This window comes from Vombatus ursinus, unplaced genomic scaffold (assembly GCF_900497805.2).
Source record: "Vombatus ursinus unplaced genomic scaffold, bare-nosed wombat genome assembly UNPS02014791.1, whole genome shotgun sequence".
Taxonomy (NCBI): Eukaryota; Metazoa; Chordata; class Mammalia; order Diprotodontia; family Vombatidae; genus Vombatus; species Vombatus ursinus.
Window position 1 is genome coordinate 39,105,632 of NW_020954569.1, and position 19,937 is coordinate 39,125,568.

At 36.9% G+C, this 19,937-nt stretch overlaps 1 long non-coding RNA gene across 1 annotated transcript in view; it reads left to right on the plus strand.

Moving 5' to 3' along the window:
• Positions 1-2,403: 2,403 nt before the first annotated feature.
• Positions 2,404-19,937, plus strand: part of LOC114047917 — a 34,318-nt gene continuing 16,784 nt past the window's right edge. Inside the window, exons 1-2 of the long non-coding RNA XR_003569686.1 lie at positions 2,404-2,470; positions 16,671-16,858. This is a non-coding gene — a long non-coding RNA (uncharacterized LOC114047917). The remainder of the gene's footprint in view (positions 2,471-16,670; positions 16,859-19,937) is intronic.

The window sequence follows — 19,937 nt, forward strand, 5'->3', positions numbered from 1 at the left end:
TAGCACAAAGGATTTGTAATAAACATCTCTTTGTAAATTTGGTAAATTTTCTCCACCTTCTATATTTTAACCTATTTTCCATATTTAAATGGTATTACAATGATTTTTTTCTTACTTGAATCTTTCCCCAAGTTTTCTTTACACATTTTTTCTATCCACTACTTCTTGTTTTGTTACTGCTCATAATCTTATCCATCATTCTTTGTAAGATTTTACATGTTTCTATTCAAAATGTGTTGATTGTGGCTATCTCTATCTACTTGACAAATCTGAATGCTTGCTGAATTAAGATGTGTGGTTGCTCTTTTGACCCCCTTGTTGTGACAGTCGATGTATATCAGTTAAATTTCTCTATGAAATTGTTGCAAAATCAATATTATTTTCTCTATCCATTTCCCATTTTTAGCAACAATATTTTTTTTAAAATAGGTCAGATCGGAGTTGTTTTTGTTGCACACCATTTCTTTTTTATTTTTATTCTTTCTTTTATATTTTCCTTAACTAATTGGTGATCATTATACACAGAAAACAGAATCGATAACTATCCATTTCCTGTCTGCTAAAATGTAATGTTTCATTTTAATGTTGCTATTTTGTACTTCTGACTCCTTTCTCAAAGGAAGTATTCATGATATATGCGTGAGGCTTCTGTCTTTGACCTCTCTCATTATTGACTCCTGAACTATATTTTCCATCAAATTTTTCATAGGTTTTGCCTATTTCTATATTTTGCCCTGAAGTCACTGAGTATTGAAGTATATGTTATTAAACCTGTGGGGTCTTACCTAATTCTTCATAGAATTTCATCACCTTTTCATGCTCATAACATATGGCACATAAGTTGCATTATTTTCATAATAGTTCATTGTGAATACTTATGAGCACTGTAATATGAGATGACCAAATGTCCAATGAAATGATGTTTTTCATTGCTTTTGGATACAGGAAGAAATCAGCTCTACTAATTCCTGCATTTGCTTCAATAGGGCAAATGAAGAGACAAATGGAGGACCAGGCCCAGAAGTCCAGAATATCTGAGTTCAAGTCCAGCCTCAGATACCTACTAGTAGTGTGACCCTTGGCAAGCCACTTAACCTCTGTCTGCCTCAGTTTTCTCAACTGTAAAATTATAATAATAACAGTACTTGTTGTGAAGATCAGATGAAATATTTGTAAAGTTCTTAGCACAGTGTCTGGCACATAGTAGGCAAATAAAAAGACATAGAGGAAGAAAATAGAGTGTCTTCTGTGAGTGACAGCAAGGAGGCCAAGATCACTGGTCACTGGAAGGGAGTGAGGTGCAAAAAGACTGGAAAGACAAGAAAGGACCAGGTTTTAATGTACTGTAATGTAAAGTCTTTTTCTCTACCCATTAATAAATGTTTGTTCCCTTCCCCCTTCAACAGGTAGAACCTTCACCTTTTCTGCAATTCCTATCTGATCATCTCATTTGTTGAGAGGTAGGATGATGTAGTTGATAGGGCAGTACTGAACTCAGGAAGACCCTAGGTGAGATCCAATCACAGGCCCCTATTAGCTGTATGACCCTGAGTAAGTCACTTAACCTCTATATCCCTCAGTTTCCTTATTTGTAAAATGAACAGATTGTACTCAATGACCTTTGAGGCCCCTTCTAATTCTGATTTTATGATAATCCTCTGATCTATATGATTCCATTCATCCAGTATTATTTCTGCCTATTGCTCACTAAATTAAAAAAAAAAAAAAAGCTTTTCACATTTAGAGTACGAGCAACTAAGTTGGTCTGATAACTGTGCAGTTCTTAACACCCATTGCCCCTTTTCTTGGGCATCCTCATCTGTAAAATGAGGGTGTTGAACTAGATGGCCTCTGAATTCTCTTCTAGTTCAAGAGCTTACCATCCTAGGATTTCTTACTCAGCTATAAGTCTTCATGAGGATAGGGACCATGTCTTATCTAAACTTGTATCTTCCCTAGCACTTAGCACTGGGCTCTGCTCAGGATAAGAGCTTGATAATTTTTGCTGAATTGAATTTAAGAAATTATTAACACTTCATCTTCTTCTAGTTAAACAAATTCCTAGAACTCACAAAGAATTAAATATAGGGCTCTTAAAAACCTTAACTTTTAAGAGAATGTATTCCTTAGAATCAGCAGCATTTAATAGTCAACATACAACAATTTTTTTAAGCCATCAAAGGCTGGAAGATAAGGACATCTGGTATACAAAAGCATGGCGGGGTGGAGCAGGAGAACATTATATAAACAAATAACTGCTTAAAAATACATCGTACAATAGAAACTGATCTCAACTATTCTCTAGTTTTCCCAAAACGATAAGAGATAAACTACCAATTAAGTGTGCTGAACAAAGAGACATATAAACAATAACTCTAATAATTAGTTTGAGCTTTGGATCTTAAATACACTCACACTAAGAACTTAGACAACCCAGAGGACTTGAGAACATATGATGGGGAAGGAGTCAGTAAGTAAAATGAATTTTAATTTTTTGTATACCTTTTTTACCTGTGATATGGATGATACTTTGTACCCTAATTATTCTCTAAAAATGTAATATTAATGGTTTCTGAAATATAATAATAATAATGATACTGATAATAGCTGAAATTTATCTAGCATTGTAAGTTTTGCAAAGCTCTTTTCGTTGTCTCATTTGATTGTCACAATAACTCTGGGAAGTAGAGGTTATTATTAACCTTATTTTACAGATGAGGAAACTGAGGCTGAGAAAGGTTAAGTGACTTGTTCAGGGTTATGCAACTAGTAAGTCTCTGAGGCTGGAGTTACTTAGGTCTTCCATACTCTAGATCCAGCATGCTATCCACTGTACCATCTAGCTGCTCTTCACATGTAAGGTTGGCAACAATATTTTTTTCATACTTCTAAAATAAAAATTTTCAAACTTGAACTTAAATTTGCCTTATTGACTTTGCATAATACAATTATGGAAAAAACAAAATGTCATTAATAAATACTTGAAAACTTTTAATAGATATATTAAATATAGAAGCAATAAAATATTGTTAGCCAAAATGGTTCAGAAATGAATTGTACTGATTAATCAAATGTATCTGATAATAGAGTTACCCAATGTAATATACTAATGATATCAATTCTCAAACAATTAGACTAATGAAGAATATACTAAATGCTAAAATTATGTAGCAAACAATTTAATTTTTAATTTACTAAAACATCATTTTGGGTGAAAATTTTGCTTATGTAAATAAAAACCAACAAATTTGAAATGTCATAATCCTTTAAGAATAATAAATGTAGTAATAAATAATAATAATATATGATGCTTACCAGTTCTGCTTTTCAGGGATAAGTAATTTTTAAAAAGAGATCAGTTTTTTTAAAATTCTGGATGATAAAATTGGATAAATTTTGACAAAATGTATATAAAGACCTAAAGATCTTATCATAAGGTTATTAGCCCAATCATTCTCAAATTTCTTTTCAAATGATAATCATTAGCTTTGTGTTTTACAGGGAGTGGTGGAAAGCATCAAGTTCTTACTTAGAAATTTTAAAAAAATAAACACTTTGATGGCAGAAATATCCCTTCCTGGGTGCTTTCAGATATTTTTGCTAGTAACAATTTTCTGTTTCATAGAGGCAAAATGGAGTATTTACTGAAAACGTTATCATTTGTATTAAAAGGGAAACAACTTGACCATCATAAGGAAAACATCTCTTGGGCAATAGGAAATGAAGAGGAGAGTGAAATGTGTGGAAGCTAAATTTTTCAATCCTACACTGGGATTTGGTATAGAGAATTCCTTTAAAAAAAATCTTTCTCTTCATTCATCCCACAAGCATGTATTATTGCCCACTCTCTACCAGATACTATGCAATGTTAGAGGATTAAAAAGACAAAAATGACACAGTAATCTCACAAAGTTTACATTCTATTGGGGGAAACAATGTGTACATGGATAAGTAGACACAAAACATATACCAAGTAAACACAAAATACTGTTGGCGATGGGAAGGATACTAATTATTTGGGGAATCAGGCAAATCCTCCAGTAGAAGGTAACATTTGAGCTGAGCCTTGAAGGAATCCAGGGATTTCTAAGACTCGTATAGTCTAGGGAGGCACAGATTGTATAGAGTTAAGGAAATGACAGAATGTCATGTTTGAGGAACAGCAAGTGGACCAGTCTGGCTGGAATGCAGCATACATGGAGGTTACGAATAATGCAACAAGCCTGGAAAGGTAGAGCTAGGCCAGAATGTGAGGAGATTTAAATGCCAACAGAAAGAGTTGGTATTTTATACTATAGACAGAAGAGAAGCACTATGGCTTCTTTCCAGGAATATAGTTATACTGGTGCATGGGAAATACCTTTGCGGGAATAAATAAGAACTGGAGAGATGAGAATCTTGAGGACCAATTAGGAGGCTGCTGCAAGAGTCCATATGAGGAGTAATGAGGACCCAACAGCTCACTTAGTTAAATGTATATTATTTATTTATTTGTAAGATAAACTCTTAGATCTATTGATTAGAAGGTAAGTTTATTCTGTGTACCTTTTCTAGCTTCCATAGATGTAGAGATATGTGGTATATCTGTGTACTATAGATTTATAGGTTAGAGTATTTATCAGACCATGTATGCATACATACACATTCTTATTTAATTTCATTTCACTTAGTTAACCCCATACCTCCTACCTCCTTTAAAAACTTGTTCCAACAATGATAGTTCTCTCTCAGGGATTTTCTTTTTTTAGTTAATTTCCCCCTCCACCCAACTGACAAAGAAAAGGGAAAAAAAAAAAAAAAGGATCCAAAGAAAAGAAAGAAAAGTCCTTGTAACAAAATTATACAGCCAAGCAAAACAAATTGCTATATTGGTCATGTCAAAAAAAAAATGCCTCTTTCTTTACACACCTTATACTTATCTTCCCCAGAAGATGGTTTTAGGTGCATCACAAAAATAATGTCTCACTGTAATCATTATCTTTAATGAAATTTTCTATCATTTCTGTAATTTATTGTTCACTCCATCCATTCTTTAGCATTGTTATTTAATCTCCAGTTAACTTTTAATCATTTCTTTACCAGCCTGTTTTTGAATATAATGTTATTGTACAATAGTCTGTAAAAGATGTGTTTAACATTTCTGCATTTGGTGGTGAGGTTTTTATGCCCTAGTATATGATTAGTTTTTGTAAAGGTGCCATTAACAGCTGAGAAATATGTATACCCCTCTTCATACATTCAATGATAGCCAGAGGTCTATCATATCTAACTTTATTAGAATTATTAAAATTCTTGGCTTCTTTTTGTTGTTGTTGTTGTGTGTGTGTGCGTGTTTCCATGGTCCTTTTTTTTATTTTAAGCTTTTATTTAGTATTTTATTTTTCCTCAGTTACATATAAAAACAATTTTAACATTTATTTTTAAAACTTTGATTTCCAAATTCTATCCCTCCCTCCCCAAACCCCCCTCATTGAGAAGACAAGCAATTCAGTATGTGTAGTCATACAGAACATATTCATAAGTCATGTTGTGAAAGAAAACAAAGTATGCTTCAATCTGTATGCAGACACCATCAGTTCTTTCTCTGGGGATGGATAGTATTTTTTATCGTGTCTTTCAGAGTTATGTTGGATCATTGTATTATTGAGAACAGCTAAATCATTCATGACTGACCATCTTAAAGTATTGCTGCTACTTTGTACACAGCACATTTCATTTTACGTCAGCCCATGCAGGGCTTTTCAGGTTTTTCTGAGAGCATCCTGCTCATCATTTCTTATACTACAATAGTATTCCATCATAATCACATACCACAACTTGTTCAGCCATTCCCCAATTTACGGGTATCTCCTCAACTTCTAATTCTTTACCCCCAGAAAAGAGCTGCTATAAATATTTTTGTATATATAAGTCCTTTTCCTTTTTGTTTTTAATCTTTTGGGATACAGACCTAGTAGTGGTATTGTTAGGTCAAAGGGCATACATGGTTTTATAACCCTTTGGGTGTAGTTCCAAATTGTTCTACAGAATGGCTGAATCAGTTCACAACTCTACCAACAATGCATTAAAGTCTCATTTTTCCCACATTCCCTCCAGCATTTGTCATTTACCTTTTCTGTCCTATTAGGCAATCTAATAGGTATAAGGTAGCACCTCAGAATTGTTTTAATTTGCATTTCTCCAATCAGTAATGAGAGTATTTTTTCATTTGGTTATGGATAGCTTTGATTACTTCATTTGAAAACTGATCATACTTTTTGATCACTTAGCAACTGGGGAATGGCTCTTACTTTTATAAATTTGACTCAGTTCTATATAAGTTTGAGAAATGACGCCTTTATCAGAGAAACTTGCTTCAAAAATTTTTTTTCACAGTTACTATTGCTAACAATATTTCCCTCCATCCTATTCCTCCCTGTTTATTCTATTTTCTCTCTCCTTTCATCCTGTTCCTCCTCAAAAGTGTTTTGTTACTGCCCACTCCCTCCCCCAATGTTTTAGCTTCTTTTTTAAAAATTATATTTATCTAGATCTGAAAAAGGTATGTTGAAGTCCCTCAATATTATATTTTACCCTTTATTTTTCTCTGTAACTCATTTATGTTTTCCTTTAAGTATTTAGATGTTATGCCATTTGGTACATATATGTTTATTATCAATCTTAATTCATTGTCTTTTTAGCAAACTGTAGTTTCCATTTTTCTTTTTTAATTAAGTCTATTTTTGCTGTTTCTTGTTCGAGTTAATGATTTCTCCCCTGACTTGCCTTTTTTACTTCAGCTGAAGTGTAATAGATGTTGCTCCGTCACTTAATTTTAACTCCATGTGAATCTTTACATGACCCGTACCTAGAACAGTATCTAGTACATAACAGGCAATTTATAAATATTTGTTGAATTGAATTGAATTCCTTATCCATTTTATTTTTACTATTTAGGTTTAGAAAAACTGGACAACATCATCCCAGGCATAGTAGTAACAATTTGTATGAAAAGGAGAAGAAAGTACAAATAGAGAGATATGTTCTTCATTCAAAAAATAAAAAGAAAATTTAAAATAGAAGTAGTCAACTTGGCTTTTACAGGAAATGGCACCCGAGTCCTGCTTTGAAGGAAGCTAGGGATTCTAAGAGAAAGAGATGAGAAGGGATTTCATTCAAGACATGGAGGATAGCTTTGTAAAGGTATGGCAGTGAGGAGTCGGGGAATGGAATTTTATGTACAAGTAGAAGCTAGTGGGCCACTGTGACTCAATCCTATCCTTGCAATAGCATAAGGACATGAGGCAGATCTCAGAGCCGCACTGGGAAAAGTGATCTTTCCTTTTGTAGAGCTGAGATACCAAACCCACCAGCCCATTGTTAGAGAGTTTTCTCTCTCTACCTGGGACAATCATCATGAGCCATTCATGTGTTTCATAACTACAATTCCTATGGCAGAATTAGCATGGATTTATAGCTTTTTAGATCATACACACACACACACACACACACACACACACACACACACACACACACACCACCTCCCCAGCTGAAAGTAATTTCTACTCCCTCAGATTTTCTTACAGCATTTGTCTGGCTCTCTGCTTTACTCACATCTTAATCCTTACTGTTTACATGCCCTACCCCACAGAATGGAAGCTCCTTGAAGGCAGGATTTTCATTTTTACTTTTTCTAAGTAAAGTTCCTAGCATAGTGCCTTATGCAAAAAAGATGCTTCATACATCCCTCTCTCTTTTTAAGCATTCATTGAGTGTTTTTCTCTGCATCTTTAGGCTGCTCCCAGCAGGTGGCTATAGGTTTAGCTCAGGGGTGAGGAACCACATGTGGCCCCCTAGGTCCTCGAGCATGGCCTTTTGACTGAATCCAAATTTTCAAGCCACACTTGAGGACTTAGGGGGCCACATGTGACCTCAATACCATGGGTTTCCCATCCCTGGATTAGGTCTTTGGCGTTCCAACCTGGTGGGGCTTTATCCCTCCTCACTCTCTTCATAAGGAAAAGTATCTTTTGGCAAGGCAAGGGAAAACAACAATAACAATAATTTAAGAACACACTGTCATTTGTCACCATCTCCACTAACAGTTCAAGGAACAAAGCCTCAAGAGGACTATTTTTCTAGTAGCAGTTACATCTGTTCATGAAATCATCATAGCCCTGGTGATGATAATAACCAACATTTATATAGTATTTTAAAGTCTGTAAAATGCTTTATATACATTATATCATTTTATCTTCAGAACAACTCTGGGAGGTAGGTGCTGTTATTATCCCCATTTGACAGATGAAGAAACTGAGGCTGAGAGAGGTTAAACAGTAAATGACTTGCCCAGAGTCATACAGTTAGGATCTGAGCCTGACTGAACTCAGGTTTTCCTGGTGCCAAGTCCGGTGCTCTATCCACTGGATCACCTAGCTGCCTCTCTTTACCTCTGCTCGTGTCTGATTCCCTTCACACAGAGATTTGCCCTAGAACTTAAAAATCCTTAGTCTACACAGTCTCATGTCTCTCTCAACAATAAAAGAAAAGTCTTTATCACTGCCTTCCCACTGGGACTGTGTTTCTAGGGAGCAGTCTTCATTTTCTCCACCATACACTGGTTCCTGGACCTAACTGTATTCTTAACTATATCATGTGTGCTGCGTTCCTCAGACTTACCTACCTATGAGCAAATAAAACTTCAAAATTGAAAAAAAAATTTAACTCCACAAACCATAAAATATATAAATCTATGTTATGCTTAAAAGCTCTGAAGTCAGGTCCCAGTGGCTGTCAGAGAGAAATTAATTAAAGCCTCGCCCATTTTTTATATATAAGAAAAGTATCTTAGTGCATGTTGCAGCCACCATAAACACCTCTATAAAGAGCACCATGAGCTGCAGACTGTCAAAAAAATTCTTATTGATCTCCAGTTTTAAGAGATTTTCTGTCATAAACTCTAAGCTCAGATACAATCACCCAAATCCCTGGGACCCTTTTCCTTCTTTGACCTGGAATGGTTGACCTCTGCTCAAGGGATTGCTCCCTACTTGGCCAGCTATAAAAAAGCACCTCACTTTTTCCCCTCAGTTTTGTTGTATAATGTAGAGATTTAGATATAGAGTTAAAGGATCTAGATTTGAATCCTACCAGTGAAGCTACCTATGTATCCGTTGGGCAAATTGCTTTACATCTTCAGGTCTCCGTTTACTTCTATATAAAATATTAAGGATAGACTAAATAATCTTTTTTTTTTTGGTGAAGCAGTTGGGGTTAAGTGACTTGCCTAGGGTCACACAGCTAGTGTCAAATGTCAGAGGCCATATTTGAACTCAAGTCCTCCTGACTCCAGGACCTGAGCTTAATCCACTGCACCACCTAGCTGACTCAGACAAGATAATCTTGAAAATTACTTCTATTTCTACCCCCTACAATTCTAGGAGTATCAAGCCAGGAGGAGTATTTATTATTATTATAAGAAATCACAAGGAGGTGAGTATAGCCATAGGAGAAATGATTGACATATGCTTTCCACAGTACCCTTTCCAGCAGTACAGAAAGGGCAGGAATAATTTTATTACTATACAAAAGCAAGATGCCCTGAGTTAAATTCAGATGTTGGTCCCATTCAGGCCCATGGCTAAAGTTCCAAAGCGGCTAACGGGTTTAAGTCCCCTAGGGCATATATGGCCTCTGGAAGTGTTGTAGGTATTCCAGAGAGGTCAGCAGCAGTGTGGATGGTCTAGGTAGATGGCTCAGTGGTAGGATCTTCTTTGATTCAATTCAAAAAGTATTTATTAAGCTCTGACTACATAGCAAATAGTGTAGGGACATAAGGACAGAAATGTAAGTCTTTGCTCTCAAACAGCTTATACTTTTTCTGGTAGCCAGGGTATATAGCCTATACACAGACAAACAAATACAAAGAATAAACAAAGTAATTTCAAGACACAGAAGACATGCCAACAACTTGACTTTGGAAACTTTCTAGCATCTCCTAAAAAGTCAGGCCTAATCATTCTTAACTCTGGATGTTTCATTTGATCCTGTAGCTGTGTGTATAATTGCATTAGCTGTTGGTCAAAATTACCCTGGAGCTTCAGTATAGCACCACTTTTGGGATCTATACCTCAGGATCATGTTCCAGATGAAAATATTATAACATGGCATCCTTGAATAGGATCCTGAATAGGTCCCCTGGTGCTGGATCTGAACTTTGGAGACCCATGCAATAGTGAATCATGTTGTTGTTTTGCTGTTTTTCAGTCATGTCTGACTCTTCATGACTCCACTTGGGGTTTTCTTGGCAAAGATACTGCAGTGGTTTGTCATTTTCTTCTCCAGCTCATTTTATGAATGAGGAGGTTAAGTGATGCAGGGTTAAGTGACGCAGGGTCACAATTAGTAAGTGTCTGAGGCCAGATTTGAACTTCAGAAGATGAGTCTTCCTGATTCCAGGCCTGGCACTGTATCCGCTGCACCATCTAGCTGACCCCAAAAGAAGGTTTAAGAATCACAGATCTCTGCAAGTACAGGAAGATTTTTACCATAGTTGTTGTTGTTTAGTCATTTTTCAGTCATGTCTGACTCTTAATGACGATACTAGAGTGGTTTGCCATTTACTTCTCCAGCTCATTTTACAGATGAGGAACTGAGGCTAACAAGAATTAAGTGATTTGCCCAGGCTAAGTGTCTGGGGCCTGATTTGAACTCAGGAAAATGAGTCACCCTGACTCCAGGCCAGGTACTCCACCCACTGTGCCACCTACCTGCCCCGATGAAGTGAAGTACAAATGTATTAATTCCTTCAAGTTCAACCCCAAGAAGAATTCTTACACAATCAGCCAGGAAACAATAAATGTATCTTTTAAATTTTCAAGGCAATCTGAGGACACCCTCACATGCTACAGATCATTGAAGGATTCTACTCTCAAAGACATCTGCTTTCCAAAAACAACAGAAAGTGGCAGCTCTTTCACGTCCAGATGTTCTCTGAAGAGATTAATTTGTATTTTCCAACTTGTTTTTGCCCTTAGATTGTCATTTTCCATTTGGCAAACACTGATTTATTTTCTGGTCCTTTGATTGGAGCTAAAATTAACACGGTTCTCTTTAATACCAATATCTGGCAGTGAGGAGAAAGCTGTTTGCTTGGTTCAAAGGCTGGTGGTTGGGCACTGCACCCGACCCCAATTAGTGCCCTTCTGTTGCTCTGCACCCTGGCTAAATGGCCTTGATTCAATGGGAGTCTGGATCCAGGGCTCAGTCTGGGAAGTTAGAGCTGAGGCCAGATATGAAATGCAGGATAATGACAGGGAATGAGGGAAAAGCAAAAAGAAAGAGAATTCACTACATGATGTCTAGGCTAGGAAGTCATCCTAGGGCTTGGATTTCAGTCATTACAAGTATCCATAACGCTGAAATCTCAAGGAAGTACAGTCATATTATCCTATTGACATACGATGACATTTTATGCTATATTTTTGGCTCCTTTCCCCCAATAAGTACAGCAGTATATTGGGATGGAAAGGGCCAGTGGTCCACCATGGCTTTCACTGGCCAGAATCAACAAGCCTCAACAACTTGCCCTCAAGTAAATAATTATTCTTTTAGACAACATGATTGCTGAATTATGTGCATTTGGAACTAGTTGAATGGCCCAACCCTCTCTCTCTCTAATAAAGCACCCCCTAAGAGCTGTGCTTGACCCTGGGCTGTTTTACATTTTTTTAATGAGGTAGATAAAGGCATAGTTGGCATGTACAGCGTTTTCAGATGATGCCAAGCTCAGAAGAATAACTAACATGTGTGGCAGAAAAAGGGTCCCACAAGATCTCAGCAGACTAGAGCATTGGACTGAATCTAATGACATGGAATTTATTAAAAATTAATGTAAAGTTTACACTTGGGCTTTAAAGAATCAACTTCACAAGTATAAGATGAAAGAATATAAGACCAGACAGAACTTTATTGAAAAATATTCAGGTTTTAGAACATTGCAAGTTCAATGTGAGTCCACAGTATGATATAGCAACCAAGAAATCTAATGTGATCTTAGGCTAAATTAAAAGAGACATTGTGGAAAGGGGGTGAGGGAAAGGGAGAGACAGACAGAGAGGAAGTAGACATTGGCAGACAGAAACAAAGACAGAAAGAGAGACAGAGCAGTGATTCCCACTGTATTTCTCCCCTGGTCAGACAGAAAACATGTAAAATATTATGCTCAGTTCTGGGCACCACATTTTAGGAAGGCCATTGGTAAACCTCGGAATATCCAAAAAAGGACAGCCTTGATGGTGAGAATAAATATAATAGCTAATATTTGTATAGCTCTTCATGGTTTACAAAACACCTTACATATATTCTCTCATTGGATTGTCACAACAACCCTGTGAAGTAGGTGGTATTTATTATCCCCATTTCACAGATGAGGAATCAGGGTCACACAACTTGTAAGTGTCTGAGGCAGGATTTGAACACAGGTCTTCTTGACTCTAATTCTAATATTCTACCCATTATTCCATATTGCTTCCTAGAGAATTTTCCATTTTAAGAATCAGTTGAAGGAACAGGGAATATTTAGATTGGAGAAGAAGAAACATGGAGGAAGGTGATTATGACAGCTATCATAAAGTATTTGAAATAAATATTTAAAAGAAATAGCAAGTTGTACTTAATGGATTTGCAGTTTCATATGCAATGTTCTTTTTTATTATACTGTGTTACAGAAGTGATTGTTTTATTCCATAATTTTTAAAAGAGAAGGAAAAAAATTTAAATAATATGCTAACCAATAAAAATAAAATAAAGTAAGCTATTTGAAAGGCTGTCATGTGGAAGAGAGATTGCCCTTGTACCGCTTGGCACTAGAAGGATAGAAATGGACATACAGGTTTTGGAAATTGCAGGAGTAGATTTTACCTTGATATAAGGGAAACCTTCTAACAATTAGAGATGACCAAAAATGAAATGGATTGTATCAAGCAGTACAGGGTTCCCCTTTACTAGAAATCTCAGTGAAAGTTGGATGAGAACTTCTTGGGGATGTTACAGAAAGATATGTTGAGGTATGGGTAGGACTCAGTGAGCTTTGAGGTTCCTTCTGAGATTGAGATTCAGGTACTACATAATTCTCATAAGCTGCCCTTTCATGACTAAGTGAAAAGGCCTGAGCTATGTGATCTGGAATTCCAAATATACCTGAATCTAGACCCCTTATTCATTACAGGGATGCAGTTAAGCTGCAGGTATATCGAAGTAGGTACCGAGCATCATGACTAAGGTCAGGATAATCGTTTGTTCCAGTCAGGCCGCCCAAACAATCTAGTATAAGTCAAACCCCTTTCTTCGAGAACACCTACAATCTAAACAGAATAGTGTGCAACTAGGTCCCTGAGGTAAGCCCACGACGAGCACGATATTGAAAAGTTGGGGAATTAGGTATATTAGTAACAGAGGTGGCACAGAAGACCCCCCCCCCAAGGCTCTCAACAGAGCCTTGAGAGAGCTGAAATAGCTTGTCAAGACAACAGGCTAACTATGAAACAAATGTGTACTCTTAATATTCTCTCTGTGTGAAGCTGGAGCTCAGAACACTGAACTACCTCTCAGATACGATTAGGGCAATTTTGCCGATAAGTCATAAAAGTTTAACCAAGGTTTTCAGCCAATCCTGGAGCATTTTGCATGAGACTCTCCTAATTTGTGGAGAGAATGCTACGCACCTGTGTAAGTAAAAGGTGGAGTTGGAGTGACCATTGGAGAAGAAAGACTTTTTTTTTCTTCCTGAGAAACAGTGCGTGTGGTTTGAGACTCTCTCCAGGATCAACATCATACGCATGGGGAGAGGGAAAGACTTTGGAGCTACAGACACATAAAGAAAAGCTGACTCCTCAACATGGTTTTTATTTCCAGCTTACTTCCCTAGCCACTAAGGGGAACTTTCCCTTGAGTGATATGAGGGCCTCTCTCTTGAACTGAAATATGTCACTTCCAGAAGAAGGGTTCAATCACTCTGTGTGCTTTCTGGCATAGTCTACTCTGTATAACTTGCTTGTTCTCTATTTGGCGTTTGCTTGGCTAGATGGGCTTACTAGCTCTTCACTGTTTGGGGTGGACTTTTATGTAATTAGCAGTAAGTATGAAGGAAATAAGCCTATGAGGGTGAGGTGGGGGTAACTCTCCCTTTAATATTGATCAAGTTAAATGGATTTTTAAAAATCTGTTGTACACCTAGGCCCACAATATTTAGGTGGACCTAGATGTCATTCTAGTCTGGTAGACTATAGACTCACCTTTTAGACATTGGAAAACAGTTCGTGTCTCCTCACGGCTCCTTCTCCTGTTCCCTTCAAGGCAGTAAACAAAGTGTCCCTTTGTGAGAGTTAGGCAAGATTACAGAGATGCACGCTTCCTGCATGGATTTAGACAACCCATATGGGCATAAATATTTTACAGAGCCAGCTGGGCAGCACACCCTTTACATAAATTAGCTTACTTAATGATCTCCCTGCCTTCACTGTTATCTCCTTTGCATTCTAGCACTCACACCTTGCCAGAATAACTTCCCTGATGCAGGGGTAGCTAGGTGGTGAAGAGGGTAAGGCACTGGCCCTGGGGTCACGAGGACCTGAGTTCAAATCCAGCCTCAGACATTTACTAGCTGTTTGACCCTGGGCAAGTTACTTAACCTTGATTGCTTCTAAGAAAAGAAGAAAAAAAAACTTTGCCAATGCACAGCTCTGATCATATGACTTTTCCACAAAAAAAAAAAAAAAAATTTATGTCTCCTGGTGTTAATGATAAACTTCTCCTGGCATTCAAGGTCTTCCACAATCTAGCTCCAAACTTTCTTTCCTGCCTTATTTCATGCTATTCACCTTCATACAAGTACTCCATGTTCTAGCAACAATGGCCTAGTCTATCTACTCTTTTCTTCATTCCCTCCCCTACCTGTATCCTTGCCCATGCCATCCGCCTAGACGGAATGGATTCACTGACCTTTCCTCCACTCCCTTCTTTTTCTTGACGTATTTCCCCCTCTTCAAGGCCCAACTCAGGAAGTACCTCATCTTTGAAGCCTTCCCTAATGACCTCCCTCATAACTGAAAGTGATTTCTTCCTTTTCAAATTTGCCTGGAATTCTCTTTTGTACTTAACACACTTTCCAGTATGTCATGGTTATTTGTATGTCTCTCCCCCTCAGTTAAATTCCTAGTTACTTGAGGATAGGGACTGTGTTTTATTTTATACTTCTAGCCCAGAATCTAGTGTCTTCCACATAGTAAATAGGTACTTTATAAATGTTTGTTCCATTAAATTTGATGAATAATGCCAGATTACACAAGGACATAAACATTCATCACTCTATACAATTAATATTAGCTATAACCATACTTATCAATGCCTTCTCTGTATCTCTCCTACCTCAGTTATATTTCATCCCACCTTTTGATTAAATATGAAAAAAAATGTCCATAAAATTGGGAAAACAATGACATTTTATAAAAATTTAACATGCAAAAATTTAGACCTAAGAATCAAAGGATGATAGGAATTAGAGCAAGAGGGAGTAACGGCAATCACTAGTCCAATCACTTAATTTTATGGATGAGGAAAACAATAAGAAAGAGAAGTTAAGCAACTTTCCCAAAGTCACAAAGATAGCTAGTAGTAGTTATAGCAGAGCTGGAATTTGAATCCAGGTCTTCTGACATAAAGGAAGGGAATATTTACTCACACTACTAAAGGATAATTTCAAATAGAAAGACTTTCTGGAACATTTGTGGTGTTGTTTGATATACAGAGTTTAGTTCACTGAACTTTTCAAGAAATGCCTATCATATCAATCAAGGGGCACCTTTAATATCACAGGCCTTGGAGATTTTAATGCTATATTTTTTTTCCCAAGGTGGTCCTCTCATACTGACTCCAGCAAATGTAATAAAGGAGATAAGATCACCCAAGAAGAGAAAAGCACTTTCCTCTTTTGCCCCCATAATTCACATAAGACATTTGGTCCAATGAAGGGAGAGGAGCATATCATATGAAAATTAGAACTGGAAACTCATTTAGCAATTTGTAATGACAGGATATTTATCCATCCTACCATAATCTTCAGCATGTTAAATAGCACAGACCCCTGATGCCTACTTCATATGTTAAACTTCTTTTTCATGCAGTGCTAAGGATACATTGACAGAATTTTTAACTTTTTCTACTCTGCTTTTTCTGTATTCCACAAGGACCATAGCCTTCTAATTCAACAAACCTATATTAAATGTCCACTATGTACTAAGTGTTGGGGATAGAGACAATGTAAATCCTACTTATTAGCTTTGTGACCTTGGGCAAACTATTCAACCTCCTTCAGCCTCAGTTTTCTCATCTGTAAAATGGATATAATAATAGCACCTCTCTTCTAAGGTTGTTGTGAGGATAAAATGATTAATATTTGTAAAGCTCTTTTCTAGTTTCAAAGCACTATATAAATAATAGCTAGTAGCTATCATTATTACTATTACTTATAAGGTGATTACAATCTAATAAGGGCATACACACTGATGAAAATGAATTTTGAAAACTATTACAAATAACAACAAAGAACTGAAAATCTTGCCTCCAATAAATATGGATGCAAAGGTGAATTTTGTAGTCTCACGTAGAGTGCACTATATTTGTGTTCCTTCCAGATCCCTATGACATAAAGTATAAACTGGTCTCCATCCTAGAGGAGAAAGTGCTGGAAGAATGCCTCTCTATTCTCTATTATTGGAAAGAAAGAAGTATTCCTTGAAAGAATGGCACATGTGCTTCCAGGAAACAAAGAAAGAACAAGATGAGGAGAGGGGAATACTGCTATGTGTCACAAGTTTAGAAGGTAAAGGAGAGCAAAACAAAGAAAGATGGGAAAGAACATTGAACGCTTGGTGCAAAGTGATAATTATGTAGCATTTCCAGGGTCAATGTCGGTACAAGGGAAAGAGACTTACAATACGGTTGAGTCCTAGGTTCAGATCTTGCCTCATACTTTCTGTGTCATGACCATGGACAAGTCACTTAATCTCTAAGAGCCTTAATTTACTTATGTATAATATGGGAGTAATAAGACCTTCACTACCTACCCCTAACAGGTTGATGTGAGGAAAGTTCTTTAAAACCTACATAAATGTGAGGAGCTCTTCATATAGAGAAGGGAAAATGACCCTTTCAGGAGGAAGCAGCTTCTTGGCCTCTAAGGAATGATGATGGGTCTATTTTCAGAGCTGTTTGAGACACAAACAAACACACATCTTATTTTACATATATATATATATATATATTTATGGAGCCCCATTGATGCTATCAGGAGGGAGAGGGTATATAAAGTAAATTTCTAAAGAAAAAGAAACTAGTGGTGGTTGGTATCTTCCTGCTAAAGGGAACCAATGCCACTATTTGTTAAACTAATATAATGAATAATGAGGTTTCCTGTCTTCCTAGAGCATGTAACTGGACAAGATAAAAAGCCTGTGGAGACTTGTCAAACATAAAAACCACTACCCACTCCTGGTGATTCATGTGGAAAGAAATGATAATGACAGATAGAACCTAGAAAGCACTGCTAATGATTATGAAGACTAGGGGAGGGAAAGGCTGGAAAGGGATAGCTGTCATCAAGTAATTGAAGGGCTCTTATATGGAAGAGGGGTTATATTGGTTTTGCTTGGCCCTTGGGGACAGAACTAGAAATAGTGAGGGCAATATTGGTACAAAGGAAAGAGATTTACAATATAGTTGAGTCCTAGATTCAGATCTTGACTCATACTTCCTGGGTTGTGACCATGCACAAGTCACTTAATCTCTAAGAACTTCAATTTCCTTATGTGCAAAATAGAAGCAACACAAATTTTAAGGAAGTCACAAAAATCACACACAGATAGCTTTGAACTGTTTATATGCAAAAAAAAAAAAAGAAAACTTATAACAGTTGGAGTTATCCAGAAGTGGGATAATCAATGCAGGTTTTCAAGCAAAGGATGCATAGCCACTTATTGAGGATGTTGTAAGAGATTTTTGCTAAGGGCATGGGTTGACTGGGTGGCTCTGACACCCCCAGTTCTAAGATTCTGTGCTTCTGTGGCAAAATTGGCCCCTGAGTTAGGCTTTGTGGGAAGGAAGGGACTTTAGCAGGTACAGATAGTGGCACAGTTTGGGAGAGACCATATAGGTGGGATGGTCTGAGAAAAGGCAAGCAGGGAGGAGAAGCTGGTGAGAAGAAAAGTCCCATTTCCCTGGAACATTGATTGACTACATGAAAGGGATCAGGCACTATGACCTAAGGCTGCAAAGGTAAGATGGGGCTGCTCCTCTGCTGCCGGTGCTTTCGATGACATAACCCTTCTTCATCTCAACCTATTTTCTTAACATGATCAGTTTTGAAAGTTTACTTTCTAGGCAGTGGGGAGATTCCATTCCCTTTCCTTCTCCCATAAGCATTTTTGTACACTTAGATGAGAATTTCCAGGAGCAATAAAATGCACAGACATTACAGAAGAGGTTTAACGTATTCCTCAACCTATTTTAAAATGTCTAAGTAACCACCAGGACAAATATTTATTCTTGGAAGGAGGAATGGTTTCTGAAACTACTTTGCTGCATATTGATTTTTATTATAGCTCTGAGAGTTATTCAATTTTACTGCATTTGGCTCTTTTTGATTTATTGATTTTTCAAGTTAGTTATTGATTGCAAGAAAACTCAGACAAATTAAATTAAATGCTTAGAGTCTAAATAGCTTTTAAAAAAATTCAAAGGTAACAGCATTTCCTTCCTTCTCCTGAAAGTATTTGAAATTCTAGGTCTGTATGTTCATGGCAATGTGACTCTGGAGTCACAGGAAGAACTCAAGTTAGAATTCTGGTTGACACCTGTGTGACTTTAAGCAAGTTATTTCACTTCTCTGAGGCCTCAGTTTTCCCATCTATAAAATGAAAGAACTGGACTTTGTGGCCTCTAGGGCTGCTTGCAGCTCTAATTCTACTCTTCAAAAACCTGAGAGAAACAAATTTGTCCATGGGACATTTGGACTTTAGCTGCCATCTAGAAAGTACAATCTGGTGTTGTTTACTAATAGAGAAGAGCAAGGACCAGGAATGATATGATAAATGGACGGAGTAGGTAGTTGCCTATCAATAATAATGATAATAATAGTAATAATAATAATGTTTTAAGATTTTGTAATCCCAGTCCCAAAGCCTATAAGTATGGGACTCTTTTCTTATTGATGGAGATCAGTGCCCTGCACCTGCATAGGACTAAAGCAAAACTGCTGGCGAGGGTGAGGAACAAGGAGAATTTTCATCCTCTTCAAGCTCTTTCAATTGCTTCAGTCTCCTTGCTTTTGACAGTTTCTTCAAGAGTTAAGGCTCTATAGTCACTTCTGGTACTTCTGGCTTCCATCTTTAAAGAAGAAGATGAAAAATGCCAGCTCTACTTCAGTTTGCTGAGGGGAAAGATTCTGGGAAGACATAAGAGGAACTGGCAGGCTCTGTTCTATCCCTTTCTCCAACTTGTTGTACTAGAGACTTAGAAGAATTTCCCATTTGGATGAGAATCTAACTCTTTCTCTCTTGGTTGAGCTATTGTGTCACTCCCAATAACTCCCAATAGAGTTAATTCAATCTGCTTTGTCTGGATAGGTTCTCCTATGTATTCTTTCTCTAATTTCTGTTTTGCTGTATAATTCAGATAAATGGATTTCTATGCCACATGTCTATTCATGGTGGAACTGGTATTTGGTGGGAAGCTTTGGATATAATGTTTGGGATTTTCCTCCCTCCCACATTAATGAACAGCAATCAAAATTTGACTCAAACTTGAAAATCATATCCCCTAGACTAATAATATTTAAGGGAGCAGATATATAGATATATATATATATATATATCTCTATATATCTATATCTATATATAGATATA